General features: G+C 46.2%; 2 non-coding genes across 2 annotated transcripts; both read left to right on the forward strand.

Moving 5' to 3' along the window:
* The first annotated feature begins 12,668 nt into the window (after positions 1-12,668).
* On the forward strand, positions 12,669-12,739 carry trnap-agg (transfer RNA proline (anticodon AGG)). The gene has a single exon. It is a non-coding gene; the product is annotated as a tRNA-Pro (tRNA).
* A 1,294-nt stretch (positions 12,740-14,033) lies between these two features.
* Positions 14,034-14,106, forward strand: trnak-cuu (transfer RNA lysine (anticodon CUU)). The gene has a single exon. It is a non-coding gene; the product is annotated as a tRNA-Lys (tRNA).
* Positions 14,107-19,049: the final 4,943 nt, after the last annotated feature.

A 19,049-nucleotide genomic window follows, 5' to 3' on the forward strand; every position in this document is an offset into this window, starting at 1 on the left:
GAGAGAGGCCGGTTACCTCAGTTGGTTAGAGCGTGGTGCTAATAACGCCAAAGTCGCGGGTTCGGTCCCTGTACGGGCCACTCACTTTCTCTCTGGGACCTTCGCTCTGCTCTTCTCGAAAATGACGGGCGGTCTCCCAGACATCCCTGCTGGCTAAACCGCACAAGTATCTGACCGAAATAGCTCAGTTGGGAGAGGGCTTAAAAAGCAAAGACTTCATTTGCTCCTTGCTATCGTGCTTCTGGACTCAATGACTTAAATCTCTGATGCTCATGGGAAAAGTTGACACACGCCAAGTTTCCATGGTATAATGGTTTGCACTCTGGGCTCTGAATCCAGCGATCCGAGTTCAAATCTCGGTGGGACCTGCTTTTGCCAGGAATGTGTGCAGTACCTCGTTCAAAAAAACTTTTTCGCCAGCACTGAGCCGCAAGAGCTCATCTAGGGAGTGCCCCTTGAAGGGGGGCGTAAAAAGGATGGACAGCACTGGAGAATTTAGGCATCGATCCCGCTACCTCTCGCTTGCGCCTACTGCTTCCTACCGATTGAGCCAAAGTAAGCCCACGTGAGCCAATTGTGTTTCTCTGCTGTGGCTTACTTTTGACCAATCGCGTTCTCTCCTGTGGCTTACTTTTGACCAATCGTGTTTCTCTCCTGTGGCTTACTTTTGACCAATCGCCTTTCTCTCCTGTGGCTTACTTTTGACCAATCGCGTTTCTCTCCTGGCTCTGCTCCTGTGGCTTACTTTTGACCAATCGGCGACCGCTATTATTATCGTCATCTTTGCAATCTTTCCAACAGGTAAGTCTATTCTTCACGACTGTATAATCGATCATTATTTATTCATAAACAGTGTTTGTTTTTAGACAATTAAACATGCCAATAAAGCTAGCTAGCGTGTAATAGCATACGTTTTCTTCTGTACATGTGAACCTGCAACTTTACCATGATATACAGTAAAAAACATGTCACTACTGTCAAGATAATTAGCCGACCGCTAATTAAGCTATATCCTCCTTAAACCATTTTTTGCTGTTGTTAATTTAGTATTTTTTTGTGTCATTCATTACATTATTTTGAGCACAAGAAGATTTTTACTAAAACCTTTAAAAAAAAAAAGTTTAATTCATATATGTTATACTATACTATGTTATACACCGGTATACATATTTATGTTATCTTTTTAAATACTATGTTATACATATTTAAAAAGACATGAATAGGCAAAAACAAGTGTTTTTTGCTTCAACAAATGATTCTCAACTATGTTATAAAAGATACCAAAACGATTTGATATACCATTTTAAGTTTTAGATCTGTTTGATAATCATATTATTATGAATTGTCATAAACGCCTTTATGTTATATTTGGTGTTTCTTAGTAATCTCTGCCACAAAAGCTAAACAAAACAAAATGATTTAAGCATGGCATGATACCAGCAAGATTGTACCAAGAAGTGTTATTTATTTTCTTACTAATAAGTTCATCACACTATTTACAATTTGTACACAAGGCAATTCAAAGTGATTCACAGTTGTATAAAAAACAATAATGCTTATGCTCATAATAATAATAATCATTAATTATTATAATATTATAATAATTAATTACATAAAAAACAAATGCTGTAGTAAAATACTTTCAGTTGGAATATGACAGCTATGTAACGTTCTGTTTATGCCTGTGTCCTTTCAGATTATGTATGCATACCCGGTTTTACGAAGAACTTCTGAGGGTCGACTCCTTATGGGGCCAACTGAGGAGGCCAATAGGAGGGAGATCGTGTTGGCAGGGAGGGCCAGGTGTAAGGAGGAGGTCCTGGCTGAGGCCACTGCCTTTGTGAGGCAGAATGGAGGGAATCCTGGAGACCAGTTCCTGGTTCTGGCTCACTGCAAGATCCAGTTTGGGAAACACCAGGGTCAGAGGTTCCTGTGGCTGCAGGAGAACTCACTGGGGTATGCCTGCTATCTGGTCAGCAGCATTTTGGGGGAGGAGGAGAGGGACAACCCGCTGTCGGGCAACAAACACCTGTTCCTCAGATACACCTCGCAGATCAGGGAGGTAGGCGAGGCTGTGGAGGTGTATCAGAAAAAACAGGCCATGCTGCAGAAGGCCCAGAGGACAGGAGACTCTGGATGTCTGATGGTGGAGTTTGGGGATTTTAAGGGTAGGTCAATGAAGGAGGTGTATGAGGACCCAAGCAAGGAGGCCCAGGCTCTCATCACCTACCTGAAGAAGGCAAAGGCCAGCCCTTACACCAATATGGCCCTTTTCAAAGCATACGTGCCGAAGAGGCAGGCTCCAGCCCACGTGCCCAACACCACTGTGCCCACTGCATCTGTCCTCACTGCTGCTGTGCCCACTGCCACTGTGTCTGTTCCTCCTCCACCTACTGCCACTAAGAACAGGCCACTGCTGGCGACCAATGTGAAGGCCCTGTTGGCGCGGGGGAAGCATTTATCTGCTTCACAGCTGGCACAAAAGATTTTGTCTCCAGCCAAACCCTGTAAGTGATTGCAAGCTTTAAAATCATTACAGTATATATTATGCAGTAAATATGTCTAACGAAAATACGTGTTCAACAGCTGCAGGACCACGTGTACCTCCTGCGTCTGAGTCCGCAGCCCGGAGACAGCTCTTTACATGTGGTGAGTATCACTTAACGCATACAAGTGTGTTGGTGACATGTGCTTAGTGTTTTATGTCATTTTACAGACTCTGCTGCTATGGATTTTTTTGAGGAGGAAGATGACCTGGAGATGTCAACTGTAGCCTCGCAAGCTGAGGAACAACTTCCTCAAGGTATGTAAATCTTAAACAATATTTTACAAACAATTACAAATAAAACAAAACAGTATTTTTTAAATGACATATTATTTTATTTCACAACACAGAGGAATGGCACTTCTCAGGTGTCAATCTACATCCACTCTTTGAGTGAACATCCTCAAAGGAAAAAAGATAATTTAAAGGTGTATGTAAAAGGTTTTATTTCATTTTTATCGTAATCACTGACTAAAGATCATTCTTGTCATCTCACACTTCCCCCACTCCCCTTGGAATAAGTGGCTGTTGTAGTGTTTGGTCTGCTTCGCTTCACACTTGGCTGATCCCATCTTTTTTTCTTCTTGTATTTCTTCTAATGGTGCTTGGATGAAAAACAGGATGATTTTCACTGCTTCCTTCCATCTTTTCATCATCATGTCGTCTCTCTACTAATCATACATGCTTTGCAGTAAACCTTGTAATCGCAGTAGCTGTCCAGCAGAGCCGAGAAAGTCATGCAGTGAAAGTCTAAAACAATAAGATAATTTTGTTGTGTTTTTTTACGCTCCAGCCACTGCAGGCTCGAGAGGCCCTGCTCCTGCCCCGGCTCGTGCTACTGCCCCTGCTCCTGCCCCTTATCCTGCTCCTCCAGCATTGTGGACCCCTGGCCAGGTGTCCCAGTCGCCTGCAGAGCTTCCTGTCCACTGGAAAGAGCAACTCCCATCTTTCCAGCAGGACTGGATCAGGAAGACTCTGTTGAGGGCCAACATAAAAACAGGGAAGCCTGAGCTGACGCCACATCCCAACTTCTGGTGGTATCCTCCCCAGCCCCCGACCGTCTTCACCCAGCCCCCTACTTCTCCTGATATCTTCTTCTGCCACCCTCTGTTCCTCTGGATGCCGCTGAAGATGTGGTCCATTCCACTTGTCTGTGTCCAGCCAGCCTGCAATAACCACAAGCTGACAGCTGCTGGCTTTTATCGCACTCTGCGCAAGGTCCTGAACATAGACGGGTGGTATGACATGGCCACAGAGTATCTGGGGTGCAAAGGGTGCAAGAAGAAGTATCCAGCCTGGTCTGAAGACATCCTGGGACAGCTCGACATGGGACACCGCAGAAAATTGCCCGCCATTTTGACATACAGGTAGAACACATTCATATTTAGAGCAATGTACTGTAATTTGTTGTACTGTATAAAATCAAATACGTTGATTTACTGATATTAACATTGAAATAATAAGATGTGGCACTGAACAGAATTATTTGACTGTCTGTAGGTACTCGTGTGACTACCGTGTAGTCATAATGATGCGGGAGAGGACCCGGGGCAACAGTGTCACACAGCTTCACAAAAAGCTGCAGGAGCAACACACCTCAGCGTGGTCACAGCGGACTCTGGAGTACCTCACTGTCTGTGAGCCCTTCACAGACTACTCCATCGTTGAGCCTCCACTCTTTTCTGCGCCCCCGCCCCTCCCACCCATCCCCAAACCCAAGTGGCTGTTGTCTGTGTATGCCAGGGACGTCCTCTCGCGGCTACCTGAGGTCAAGGCCAAAATAACCTCAGTCTTTGGCTCTGTCCTCAAGATGGACTCCACCAAAAAGGTATAAAAAGTCAAGTTTGAGTAATAATAATTGTTACTATCTTAAATTTTTCTGACATTTGATTTTTTCTACTGTATTTTTTTTTTTTACATAGGTCACCAAAAAACTGGCCTGCGCTGCTGCCAACACTGCTGGTTGGTGCACTAATGTAGGCAATGAGCACGGCCAGGTGTTGGTGTCAGTCCTCACAGCGGCAGAGGGGCATGGATTGTGGCCCATGGCGGTTGGTCTCATGAAGAGGTACAGGGAGGCGGGAGTGGCACCACCCGCCGTCATGTATGTGGACAGAGACTGCTGCAGCCCACACGCGCACAGACAGTCGCAGGTCAGAGCCATGTTCATAGAGTGGGATGAGCTCCAAGTGCGCCTAGACATTTGGCACTTCATGCGGCGCTTTGCAGCAGGTGTCATCACGGAGGCTCATCAGCTCTGCGGCACCTTCATGGCTCGGCTTTCCAGGTGCATCTTTGAGCTGGATCCAGATGATGTCGCTGCTCTACGGTTGGCCAAACAGGGGGAGTTACAGGCCAGAGGAGTTGGTCCAGTCTCAGAGAAGGCTCTGGATAAGCTGATCACCAGGAAGGAGTTGGCACTGCACTGTCGCAAGCGGACCAGAGGAGTGGAGGAGACCACCTGGAGGATCAAGGCGTTCATTGATGAGATGGACAGTGAGAAGGGGAGGGACACTCTGGGTGTACCACTGCTGGACCACGAGCGAATCCAACAGGTCTGGATAGACCAGCAGAGGCACATCGCCTGTATTCAGGACCCAAAGGGCTTCCCTCTGTAAGGGGTGTACAGTTAAAGACCCAGAACCAGATATGAAGAATGAAGACCCAGAGTCAGAATTATAAAAAATTAAAGAAAATATTTACTGAAGATAGTTTGCAGTTTCATCAGCAGAAGTCAGCTTCAATACTCGCAGAGGAGTTCGTAGGCCGCCCCGCTTACAGTTACAAAGATCACAGCAGTTATACGATTTCCAAGGTTTAAGCTACGTCATTGCTTACAGGATGAATGATTCTCATTGGCTATGAAATAGATAAACACAGTAATTTTCCACACATATACAGATAGACTGAAGCATATCTCCATCGATTATGCAGCTGAAGTTAGGCACGTCATGACCTTCCAGGTCGCAGATTTGGCTTGCTGGGCGCCAGCATGTCCAGAACAACAACTCAGTCAATCTCCAATAATGCCAGTGGTTCCTTAACCTGTAACCAAGAAGACTAACACACACACCGACACACAGCTTTTCCAAGGTTGGATTTGGCCAGGCTCTCACTATAAACACGAGAGTCCTCTCAAAACATCAATATAATGCGTTCTTTCTCTCAAAGATAGCTAAACTTTAGTCTAACTGGAAAGAAAGGCTTTAAGAAAGAAATGGTCCCTTAAACTATTGGCTTCAATGACCCCTATATGTTTAAACACATTGAAGACCTTTTTCAAACACAAAACAAGTCCCTATTTCATTTCTGGAAGCTGGGTTAAATAAGCAAGCACTGCATTCAGATATCAAATACAGACATTAAAGAATACATGAAAAGAACATTTCAGTAATCACAATGGTAACTTATATAAATAAAGTAAAATCTCCAGAGAAGTCATTCAACTCATTTGATATTTAGAAGGAAAAATATTGATTAATACCTTAATTATAATCAATCATTACATATACATTGAAGCAGCAGTGGATTCCAATCCACCCCCTTCAGTCCCCCGTTTTAGACCAATGTTGAGTCCTAAACACCACATTCAGGTCTATCCATAAAGAGGCTGCTTCAAAATGTTAGGTTTCTGACCCATGTTCCTCTGTCAGGTTAATTTTTATAAAACAAACAATATCTTTTTCCTTCAATGACTTAATATCAACAACATATCCCACATACTACTGTTAGAAGGAAAAATATTGATTAATACCTTAATTATAATCAATCATTACATATACATTGAAGCAGCAGTGGATTCCAATCCACCCCCTTCAGTCCCCCGTTTTAGACCAATGTTGAGTCCTAAACACCACATTCAGGTCTATCCATAAAGAGGCTGCTTCAAAATGTTAGGTTTCTGACCCATGTTCCTCTGTCAGGTTAATTTTTATAAAACAAACAATATCTTTTTCCTTCAATGACTTAATATCAACAACATATCCCACATACTACTGTCACGGTGAGATGTGGAGATAAACCCAAACGCACACAGTATAAAATAAGACACGGTTTAATGACAAAAATAGGAAAACAAAACCCACGAGGGGGCAAAACAGATGGAACACAGAATACCAGACTGACTAGACTAAACTAGACTAGACGGAGTTGTAATTTATGCCATTTTTATTATTAATATTGTCTGGTTTGTAAATTTGTTGTATGTTAACTGTATACTGACGGCAGCATGGGTGATGGCCCAACACAAATTTCCCTCCGTGGGACAATAAAGTTTTTACTACTACTACTACTACTACTAACTGGGAAACAAATGAACAAGAAAACAAACAAGACTTCAAGAGATGCTAACAATGACTAGATGTACACAGGGTACTCACGATCAACGTATAACAATGAACCGACACAAGACGGCAAACACAAGGGGATTAAATAGGAAGACTAATCAAACATAACAGGTGACACGGGTGAAACACTAATGACAGAATCAGGATAACAAGGGGGCGGGGTAACGAGACAACACAAGCACATGACCAAAACACAAGGCCATGTGCTTGCACACAGAACATGGGTCTGTCATGATCCTGCCAAAATACTAGAACTCACAGACCTGATGGCAGAATCATGACAGTACCCCCTCCTTAAAGAGCGGCTACCAGACGCTCCCCAAGGAGACATTAAACGCGGGACAAGACTGACAGAGACATAGACCAGACCCAACAAAACATGACAAATAATAACAGGGGCATACAAGCATGAACAATGACCGGGTTGGGGTGAAACATCAGAAAAAATAAACAAGGAAGGGGAGGCGGAGGGACAACAGAGTCTTTGAGCGAGAATCCAGGGTGGGTGGGCGGGACGGTGATCTTGGAACTACAGGGTGTGGGCTTAGGACGGGGGACCCGAACGGACTTGGGTGGAGTGGTGTGAGTAGACGGAGAAACAGTCCTAGGTTGAACCATGACGGGGGAAACAAACGGGAGTCCGGGGGCAGTAGAGACAGGAACACACGAGGAGACAGTCCGGGGACTTCTGACGGCGAACATGGTTGGTGATGGGACAGGACTGGGTGCCGCGCTCACGGCGACCGACTCTGGAACAGCGCTTGCCGTAGCGGGCTCTGGAACAGCGCTTGCCGTAGCGGGCTCTGGAACAGCGCTTGCCGTAGCGGGCTCTGGAACAGCGCTTGCCGTAGCGGGCTCTGGAACAGCGCTTGCCGTAGCGGGCTCTGGAACAGCGCTTGCCGTAGCGGGCTCTGGAACAGCGCTTGCCGTAGCGGGCTCTGGAACAGCGCTTGCCGTAGCGGGCTCTGGAACAGCGCTTGCCGTAGCGGGCTCTGGAACAGCGCTTGCCGTAGCGGGCTCTGCAACAGCGCTTGCCGTAGCGGGCTCTGGAACAGCGCTTGCCGTAGCGGGCTCTGGAACAGCGCTTGCCGTAGCGGGCTCTGGAACAGCGCTTGCCGTAGCGGGCTCTGGAACAGCGCTTGCCGTAGCGGGCTCTGGAACAGCGCTTGCCGTAGCGGGCTCTGGAACAGCGCTTGCCGTAGCGGGCTCTGGAACAGCGCTTGCCGTAGCGGGCTCTGGAACAGCGCTTGCCGTAGCGGGCTCTGGAACAGCGCTTGCCGTAGCGGGCTCTGGAACAGCGCTTGCCGTAGCGGGCTCTGGAACAGCGCTTGCCGTAGCGGGCTCTGGAACAGCGCTTGCCGTAGCGGGCTCTGGAACAGCGCTTGCCGTAGCGGGCTCTGGAACAGCGCTTGCCGTAGCGGGCTCTGGAACAGCGCTTGCCGTAGCGGGCTCTGGAACAGCGCTTGCCGTAGCGGGCTCTGGAACAGCGCTTGCCGTAGCGGGCTCTGGAACAGCGCTTGCCGTAGCGGGCTCTGGAACAGCGCTTGCCGTAGCGGGCTCTGGAACAGCGCTTGCCGTAGCGGGCTCTGGAACAGCGCTTGCCGTAGCGGGCTCTGGAACAGCGCTTGCCGTAGCGGGCTCTGGAACAGCGCTTGCCGTAGCGGGCTCTGGAACAGCGCTTGCCGTAGCGGGCTCTGGAACAGCGCTTGCCGTAGCGGGCTCTGGAACAGCGCTTGCCGTAGCGGGCTCTGGAACAGCGCTTGCCGTAGCGGGCTCTGGAACAGCGCTTGCCGTAGCGGGCTCTGGAACAGCGCTTGCCGTAGCGGGCTCTGGAACAGCGCTTGCCGTAGCGGGCTCTGGAACAGCGCTTGCCGTAGCGGGCTCTGGAACAGCGCTTGCCGTAGCGGGCTCTGGAACAGCGCTTGCCGTAGCGGGCTCTGGAACAGCGCTTGCCGTAGCGGGCTCTGGAACAGCGCTTGCCGTAGCGGGCTCTGGAACAGCGCTTGCCGTAGCGGGCTCTGGAACAGCGCTTGCCGTAGCGGGCTCTGGAACAGCGCTTGCCGTAGCGGGCTCTGGAACAGCGCTTGCCGTAGCGGGCTCTGGAACAGCGCTTGCCGTAGCGGGCTCTGGAACAGCGCTTGCCGTAGCGGGCTCTGGAACAGCGCTTGCCGTAGCGGGCTCTGGAACAGCGCTTGCCGTAGCGGGCTCTGGAACAGCGCTTGCCGTAGCGGGCTCTGGAACAGCGCTTGCCGTAGCGGGCTCTGGAACAGCGCTTGCCGTAGCGGGCTCTGGAACAGCGCTTGCCGTAGCGGGCTCTGGAACAGCGCTTGCCGTAGCGGGCTCTGGAACAGCGCTTGCCGTAGCGGGCTCTGGAACAGCGCTTGCCGTAGCGGGCTCTGGAACAGCGCTTGCCGTAGCGGGCTCTGGAACAGCGCTTGCCGTAGCGGGCTCTGGAACAGCGCTTGCCGTAGCGGGCTCTGGAACAGCGCTTGCCGTAGCGGGCTCTGGAACAGCGCTTGCCGTAGCGGGCTCTGGAACAGCGCTTGCCGTAGCGGGCTCTGGAACAGCGCTTGCCGTAGCGGGCTCTGGAACAGCGCTTGCCGTAGCGGGCTCTGGAACAGCGCTTGCCGTAGCGGGCTCTGGAACAGCGCTTGCCGTAGCGGGCTCTGGAACAGCGCTTGCCGTAGCGGGCTCTGGAACAGCGCTTGCCGTAGCGGGCTCTGGAACGGGCACTGGGTTCAGCTCCGAAACACCGAACACCGGCCTCTCTAAGATCCGAGCCAGACGCTCCAGATAGTTTCAGCTCAGGAAGGCAGACGGGGCGTGAACAGTCTCTAGCTGGACAGACGGGGCGTGAACAGTCTCTAGCTGGACAGACGGGGCGTGAACAGTCTCTAGCTGGACAGACGGGGCGTGAACTGGCTCTGGCTGGGCAGACGCAGGTCTCCTCCTCTTCTTCCTCCTGATTCGCGGAGCCGATGATGCCTCGGGAGTCGAACTGGGACGAGTCTGTTCTCCAAGCCTCACGAAGCCTAACCTCAGATCCTCCGGGATCACCGGCAGACAGGCAGGAGGTGACGACACCATGGGACCCTGTGACTCCCGACGAACCAAGCAGTCCACCATGTCCCGGAACGGGCGGTGGGCCAGCCTCTCCCGTTCCGCCAGAGGTGGAGGAACTTTGAGACCCGCGATGAGGTAACGGTTAACCAGGCTCTCCGGTAAAAAATTTCTCTTTGCCTCCACGGCCTGAGCATATCCTCTCAGGGACCTCTCTCCCTGGGGAGGGAAAGGAAGCTTGCCCAACTTGCTGTCGTTGATAGCTGACTGCCACCATAGTTCCTGGTCAGCTGATTGTTGTTTTAGTGGGGATGACATACTGTCCGCTGGGTTCAGAATGGGTCGGTTCATTCTGTCATGGTGAGATGTGGAGATAAACCCAAACGCACACAGTATAAAATAAGACACGGTTTAATGACAAAAACAGGAAAACAAAACCCACGAGGGGGCAAAACAGATGGAACACAGAATACCAGACTGACTAGACTAAACTGGGAAACAAATGAACAAGAAAACAAACAAGACTTCAAGAGCTGCTAACCATGACTAGATGTACACAGGGTACTCACGATCAACGTATAACAATGAACCGACACAAGACGGCAAACACAAGGGGATTAAATAGGAAGACTAATCAAACATAACAGGTGACACGGGTGAAACACTAATGACAGAATCAGGATAACAAGGGGGCGGGGTAACGAGACGAGACAACACAAGCACATGACCAAAACACAAGGCCATGTGCTTGCACACAGAACATGGGTCTGTCATGATCCTGCCAAAATACTAGAACTCACAGACCTGATGGCAGAATCATGACAACTACAATATTGATCTCCAGAACCTTTGGACATAGCTGTCTTTACATGTCTTACACAGCTATTATTCATCTTGGCTAATTTGGTTTCATCATCAAATTAACTGATACAATACAAGTACATATTTAATCATAAATACAAGGATATATGCACTAGTTTTTATAATTTCCAATTCATTTTATAATAAACTAAGAACAATAGTTAATCCATTCTTTTCACTACTCCCCTTTATAGACCCAAACGGTTCAAAACACTGGTTGAAAACACAAAGGTTGTCAAACTGAAAATAAACAACATAAAAAAATAAAAAATAATAATAAGACCCATAATAATCCACTTTAAGTCTCTCCATGAATGCATCCTTCAGTTTACAGTCACCATCTTAATTATATAACATCTTATACTTTTTTTTTACTCTTTTCAAAAAATAGAAATAAAATAAAACAAATTCACATCATCATTTCAGTCATTATTTTACCACTAAAATATAGGATCGTTCCCCATTCTGCTTAATAAAGCTTTTGTTCATTCCTTATGCTTATATCACATTGAATCCCTGTCAATCATACAATGTCTTATTATTTTTATTTTGAAACTCACTTTTCCATACCATTTAAACTTAATTTGACTTCCATAAATTTTGGAAGTTGTGGGGAAATTCTTCCCCACAATTACCCCAGCAGCTCCTACTCCTCCCCCAGTTCCTGTGCCACTGCCCCAGTTCATTTTATTGAACACTGCGCCCACGCTGCTGGCAGCTGGTGCAGGTGGCGCTTCAGCTGCTCCTCTCCTGGCTCCAACTCCAGTGTTTCCTGACGTGCGAGAGGCTCCTGCTCCCACTGCCCCGGTGTCTGTGTCCCGCTTCACTCAGAGGAACAGACGACGCAGGGCAGAAGAGGAGGCCAGTGGAGCCCACAAAAGGAAATATGTCCCTGAAGTGGCATATAACAAATGCTCTAAGTGTGGCAAGCCCAAAACCAAGGAGTTCGGCCACAGCCGCTTCGGCAGTGCCACGTTTTGCCCCAGTGTCTCTGGTGGCATATCTTTAGAGGAGTGGCTGGTAGAACAGCGCCAGCAGAAAAAACCTGGACAGCCACCTCCATAATAAAAATCTTCCAACACAGAAAAAAGATTGTTTGTAAATACCTGTAAATAAATATCTATATGTAAATACAGTTATGTTCTTTTTTTCTCTCAATCTTTCTGTAATGTCTTGTTTGTTTAATTTATATTACAGAATGTTCTATTCTATTTCTACATTGTTAGTTGTTTATTGTTGTTCATTAATGTCTTGATATTTTAGTAAATAAATACTGTTCACACTCTTATTCATTGTGCTGCTTTTAATTGCCTTGGGACTGGAATGTGCAAACTGTACATGGGCCCACCCACTCTTTCATAGAGTATACATTGTATATAACACATATATTGTGTGTATGTCCATATATTTATGTGTGTGTGTACTTATTTCAATATTTGCGTGTATTCATTTTAATTAAAAAAATTACATTTCGATATTTGTGTGCATTTGTGTGTATAAAACATTTGAAGTGTCCTAAAATAAATCAGATAAATCACATCAATCAATCCCACACACAAAAAACACATATTTGAATAAACATTTGTATTAGTTTTATTAAACCATAAACATGTAATATGCTTTTTTTAAAGTAATATACACAATTAATATCAATCAATATAATGATATGTCACATTGATAACCAAGTGAAGGCGAATGCGCAGTTGATCACACACTAGTCGCGCAGAACAGGGGTTCGAGCCCAGCCTGCGGAGTGTGACTTGTTTCACATGTAACTAAAACTCTTCCATAACGTACAGGAATGTAGCAAGCGGAAATGTTTGCCGCCCGACAGCAGCAGGGAGGCTGTATGTTTCGGTTCGTTGGTCTAGGGGTATGATTCTCGCTTAGGGTGCGAGAGGTCCGGGTTCAAATCCCGGACGAGCCCATTATTAGGCTTTGCTTTTAATCTCTTCAGCCTGATTAGGGCAACCAGGATATTTCTGAGAAATTGGGGATACAATGTGACAGAGAGAGGCCGGTTAGCTCAGTTGGTTAGAGCGTGGTTCTAATAATGCCAAGGTCAATGTTTGCTGTGGCGCGTGGATGGAATGCTCATGTTTTGTTCCGGGTGGCAACAAACTTACGACATCGATCGAACGTGGATTTTGTTCTCATAAGGAGGGCACCGATAACTTGTAACCTATCAGTCTCTCAGGCATGAGGTCAATCGATTCGGCATAGGCCTATATGTACTAGCGTTTTTGCTTCCGTTTGGAGGTTGTGTCCCTCCAACTCTTTGTTGTATGGCTAACTTTTGCCTTTGGATATTTTGAGAACTTTGTCTTCGGTAACCGCTCTCTCACTCGACAGACCGAAACGGAACTTTAACTCCGGGTTGTTCGGCTGTTAACCGCAAGATTGGTGGTTCGAGCCCACCCAGGGACGAATGGTGTTTTTCGTTGACGTCCTGCCATGCAACCACCAACACAGCTGCAGAATTTAGCACACGTGTGTCCACTAACACATCCGTGTCATTTCGGACGCATGAAACGACGTTTCTTGGCCCCTTTTAGCGTTTACAGCTTGGTCAGTTGCTTTGTGTTCAAAGAAGACAGCGGGTGTTGTGAAAGTTTACATCAGCTTATGTTTGCTGTGGCGCGTGGATGGAATGCTCATGTTTTGTTCCGGGTGGTGGAGGCCTGTGTTCCAGAGAGGTCCTGCTCAAAACTCTTTTTAAAACACCATCGAGCATCCGTAATAACTTACGACATCGATCGAACGTGGATTTTGTTCTCATAAGGAGGGCACCGGTAACTTGTAACCTATCAGGCTCTCAGGCATGAGGTCAATCGATTCAGCATAGGCCTATATGTACTAGCGTTTTTGCTTCCGTTTGGAGGTTGTGTCCCTCCAACTCTTTGTTGTATGGCTAACTTTTGCCTTTGGATATTTTGAGAACTTTGTCTTCGGTAACCGCTCTCTCACTCGACAGACCGAAACGGAACTTTAGCTCCGGGTTGTGCACATTATTGGCCTGCTCTACTGGGTCAAATTGTATCCCCCAACAAAAGATATGGCTCAAACAAACAAAGTACACTCTAAGCCTACCTCTAGGCTTCACCCTGACTTTACCCGCAAGAGGCTATGCCAAGCCTGTGCGAAATGTGAGGCTCCCTTTCACGGGCGCAATTTAGGCAAGGAAAAAGAACACGACCAGCCCGAAGCAGTCCACCGCAGTTGCCCGGCTAGCTCAGTCGGTAGAGCATGAGACTCTTAATCTCAGGGTCGTGGGTTCGAGCCCCACGTTGGGCGCATCTATTAGCCCTCTCTCTTCCCAACGGGGTCTCGGTTTCCAGCGTGGAAAGCGAGTTCGCCATTGACGGAAAAGTCCAGGTCTGCTTTTTTTTATAAGCTAACCCATGGAAAGGCTAGCTGTAGGTCTCTGTGGCGCAATAGGTCATCGCGTTCGGCTGTTAACCGAAAGGTTTTTGGTTCGAGCCCACCCATGGACGAAATGTGTTTTTCGTTGACGTCCTGCCATGCAACCACCAACACAGCTGCAGAATTTAGCACACGTGTGTCCACTAACACATCCGTGTCATTTAGGACACATGACACGACGTTTCTTGGCCCCTTTTAGCGTTAACAGCTTGGTCAGTTGCTTTGTGTTCAAATAAGACAGCGGGTGTTGTGAAAGTTTACATCAGATTATGTTTGCTGTGGCGCGTGGATGGAATGCTCATGTTTTGTTCCGGGTGGTTGGAGGCCTGTGTTCCAGAGAGGTCCTGCTCAAAACTGTTTTTAAAACACCATCGAGCATCCGTAATAACTTACGACAGCGATCGAACTTGGATTTTGTTTTCATAAGGAGGGCACCGGTAACTTGTAACCTATCAGGCTCTCAGGCATGAGGTCATTCGATTCGGCATAGGCCTATATGTACTAGCGTTTTTGCTTCTGTTTGGAGGTTGTGTCCCTCCAACTCTTTGTTGTATGACTCACTTTTGCCTTTGGATATTTTGAGAAGTTTGTCTTCGGTAACCGCTCTCCCACTCGACAGACCGAAACGGAACTTTAGCTCCGGGTTGTGCATATTATTGGCCTGCTCTACTGGGTCAATTTGTATCCCCCAACAACAGATATGGCTCAAACAAACAAAGTACAATCTAAGCCTACCTCTAGGCTTAACCCTGACTTTACCCGCAAGAGGCTATGCCAAGCCTGTGCGAAATGTGAGGCTCCCTTTCACGGGTGCAATTTAGGCACGGATAAAGACCGGACCAGCCCGAAGCAGTTCACCGCAGTTGCCCGGCTAGCAGTGCCGGGAGAACGAGAGACTGTCAATTGCCATCCAATCACGTATCACTATTGGCATCTTTCCATCTTTGTTCACAGCCAATCAATAAAGCCTGATCCCATCATCTCCGTTTCCCAGCTTCCAATTACTGTGATCCATTTCAAACTTTTTTTTAATACGTATGCATCAATCACGTATCAGTATGTGTATCTTTACCTCACAGTTTACAGCCAATCAATAAAGTCCATTTCCGAAATCTCCGTCTCCTTGCTTTTGTTGACAACCAATCGCTATCCTTCATTCCCAAAAACCCTCCATCTACCTGACGGGGCATCGCCAGAGGTTAAGTGGTTTCCAGCGGTTTTGAAAAAAAAGTTGAAACTTTACAGGTGTCAAAGTACTGGGTTTACTTTGGATTTCACGTCACTACATCGAGGTAAGAAACCGACAATGTTGTTATATTTAGTTAAGTGACTTGCACTAGTTAGCTAGCGTATTACGTGTACTAACGTTACAAGAACGTCTTATTTATGTAGCAGAGGTCAAGGGTAGCGGCCCGTTTCATTATTTTTAATGAATGTTTACAGTTTTACATGTTTATATCAATATAATTACTATCATGCATAATGTATGTTATTACGTTGTTATGCTTATATTAAGTTGGCTAAAAATAGCTAGCCTATCATATAGATTACCTCGTACCGCTATATGGCTGAATTATGCATAACGTTAACATTAATTAGCCTACAGTTTTGGGCGCCAGTTTTTACCAGAGGTAAAATAATTTGTGTCTGTACATTTCAGCTGTAATTCAATACATAGGCTAACCATAAAACTGCGCCTTTATTAACATTAACATTACGTTGTATGACGTAATATGGGCCTTGTGTTGTTTAAGTGGGCTATAATCGATAATAATCATAATGTGGGCTAATTGTAAGTCTATGTAATCGAAATGGTATGTAATAATCTGATTTTTATGGAGTTATGGGTAACACTTTACTTGAAGGGGTGTGCATAAGACTAACATGACACCTTCATAATCATGACATGACACATGTTATGAATATGAAGGAGGTTTCATGCATGTTTATGACAACTGTCATTAAGTGTCATTCGCTCAATTATGACATTTTTAATGCAAATATGACATTTTTTGAGATGTCTTTGTTATGACAGCTTGACATAAACCAATACATCATAACCTGTCAGTGTCTTTGTCATGACAACTTGACATTACTAAGACAACACATCCTGCCATAAACATGACATAGCAGATTAATTATCAAACTTAAGAAACCACTTAGCTTTATTGGTTAACATTACATTAAATTGTCAGGTGGTTGGTTTTGACATTGGCTGTCATGAGGCCATTATAACTGTTTAATGACAAATTCAATTTGTACCACTGTAGTTGAGGTCACGAAAAATATTCATGACACAGTTATAATGGCCTCATGACAGCCAATGTCAAAACCAACCACATGCCAGTTTAACTTAATTTAATGTCAAGTTGTCATGACAAAGACACTGACAGGTTATGATGTTATGGTTTATGTCAAGGTGTCATAACAAAGACATCTTAAACAATGTCATATGTGCATTCAAAATGTCATTATTGAGCGAAAGACACTTAATGACAGTTGTCATAAACATGCATAAACCCTGATTCATATTCATGACATATGTTATGTCATGGTTATGAAGGTGTCATGTCAGTCTTATGTACACCCCTTCAAGTAAAGTGTTACCGAGTTATGTTATGGCATATACCCACACACCACAATATCCCTTCCTCCCAAAATATCAAACTATAACCTTGTCCAAAAACACTGAGATGAAATATGTGCTATGTGAAATAAATGTATGAAATGGATTAACTACTCTACTGAATAGTCATAAACTTTGTATTTTGCCACACGCTATCTTTTATTGGAAGATGGCTTCCAAGCACAAGAAGCACAGGGCTATGAGTGAGGGTGAATGGATGACCCGCCTGCGCAGATTTGCCACACAGGGGGTCTGGCCTTCTGAGGATGGAAACAGACCGGCACCACGCCAGAAGAAATGGCATGACCTGTATCAGAAGGTAAACTTGGGCATGTATATAAACACAGGGAAGCTATGTAATATATAGAGGGAGCAGATAGTTATGATTCACTGTCATATGTTACAGATTGAGAAGTGTCCACTGCAACACAGGGGGCAAATGTCTCTGTTTGGGGGGACACAGACATGTGACTGTGGTTTCCATACAAAAAAGGTATAAGTGTTTCATAAAACTGTAATGTGTTGATGGTGTATTGTGTATTTTTGAATTAAATTTCCTTTTCTGTGAAACTGTAGCCTTCCAGTTTGGCCCCTGTGGCCCCTGTGTCATCCACACCATCCACGTCACCACCTGTAACACCAGGGCAGTCAGGAACAACATCTGGAAAAGCACCTTTAAAGCCTACTTTAACTTTGGCATCGGTAAATGCATGTCTTTGCAGATATTTATGTTATCATATGTTATAGCATTTTAAAATGCTTCACATAATGTTACTAATTTCTTTTTGTCAGTTTACAAAGCCACGGTATGGTGGGGCCCATGGTGCAGCTTTAAAGCCAAACCTAGGTGTGGCAAGGACGCATGCAACCAATGTATATAGTCAAAAAAATGAAATTTCATTCCATAAAGATATGCTAAGTTTATCTAATCATTGTTACTGCAATACCTGATAATGATATATTATTTCATTCAATATTGTAAACTGTGTTCTCTTAATCTTGCAGCCTATTAGCACTTCTGCATTGTCCAGCCCTGCGTCTAGGACACCATCTCCTGCACGCAGTCCCAGGCTGTATATTCAGACCGTCTCCCCCCTGTCTCTTCCTCCTTCTTCTGTGTCTGAAGCCACCTCTGCTTCCTGTGCTCCAGGAGCTGCTTCTAGAGTTGTGAGAAACTATTTCATTTAATCATTTTCTTCACACTAATATTGTTGGATCACATAAATATGCTACATTTTGAACAAACATTCCTCATAAGTGGCTTGTAATCATATCTACTGTATGTGTTTGCCTTTTTTAATACATTAGGAAGTGTCAGCCGCTGCCTCCTCTGGGACGTCCTCTGCTCCTCTCACCCCTGTGATCAGCTCCACCTGTGTTCCCTCTGCTGCTCCATCTGTGGCTGGATCCTCTGTTCAACCTGCCGAGGATAGGCTGATCGCTCCAGGTTCAGAGTCTGGATGGCTTCCCGCAAAGTTGATGAAAACCATACCACCACAGGGTCAGAAATGGATTTCAGCAGCTTTGTGGAAGCAACATCGGCTTCGTACTGACCTGAAGCTGTGGTATGATCCACCAGAGCCAGCTCTGATCTATCACCAAGGCCCCGCTCCAGAGCGCTTCTTTACACACCGGCTTCTACTGTGGATGCCATACCACCTCTGGAAGATCAGGCTGTCCTGTCCTGTGTGTGGGAGACAGCTCACAGGCTATGGGGCACACAAGAGAGCCCGTCAGGTTCTGTATGTGGACCAGGACTACCTTATGATCACGGAGACTCTCTGGTGCAGTGGGTGCAAAAACGGCCTTAATTTCCACCAGCAAGGCCATCTTGGACCAGCTGGACTTAGCCCACAGACTGGAATTTAGGCTGATCCTAACTCGAAAGTGAGTATACTGAGATTACTTAGCTTGTGTAACAAATGTGTGTCATTTAAAACACAATTGAGATGAGCTGGTTTTAATGTTTGTGTCTTTCTGTCTCTCTTTCCCTTTGTTTTATTCAGGTATGCCTGTGACATGCTGTCATAAGGTTCCTGAGGGAGAGGGCCCTGGGCAACAGCCCCTCTCGCTTAGTGAGGCAGCTGCGGGAGAACCACAGCGAGGAGTGGCTGAAGCGTCTTTGCCGATACCTTGGTGCCTGCTCAGACTTCATCTCCCAGCCAAGCCTGCTCCCTGTGAGGTTTCA

This window comes from Siphateles boraxobius, unplaced genomic scaffold (assembly GCF_051911475.1).
Source record: "Siphateles boraxobius isolate OS27281-9 unplaced genomic scaffold, OSU_SipBor_1 239, whole genome shotgun sequence".
Classification (NCBI taxonomy): Eukaryota; Metazoa; Chordata; class Actinopteri; order Cypriniformes; family Leuciscidae; genus Siphateles; species Siphateles boraxobius.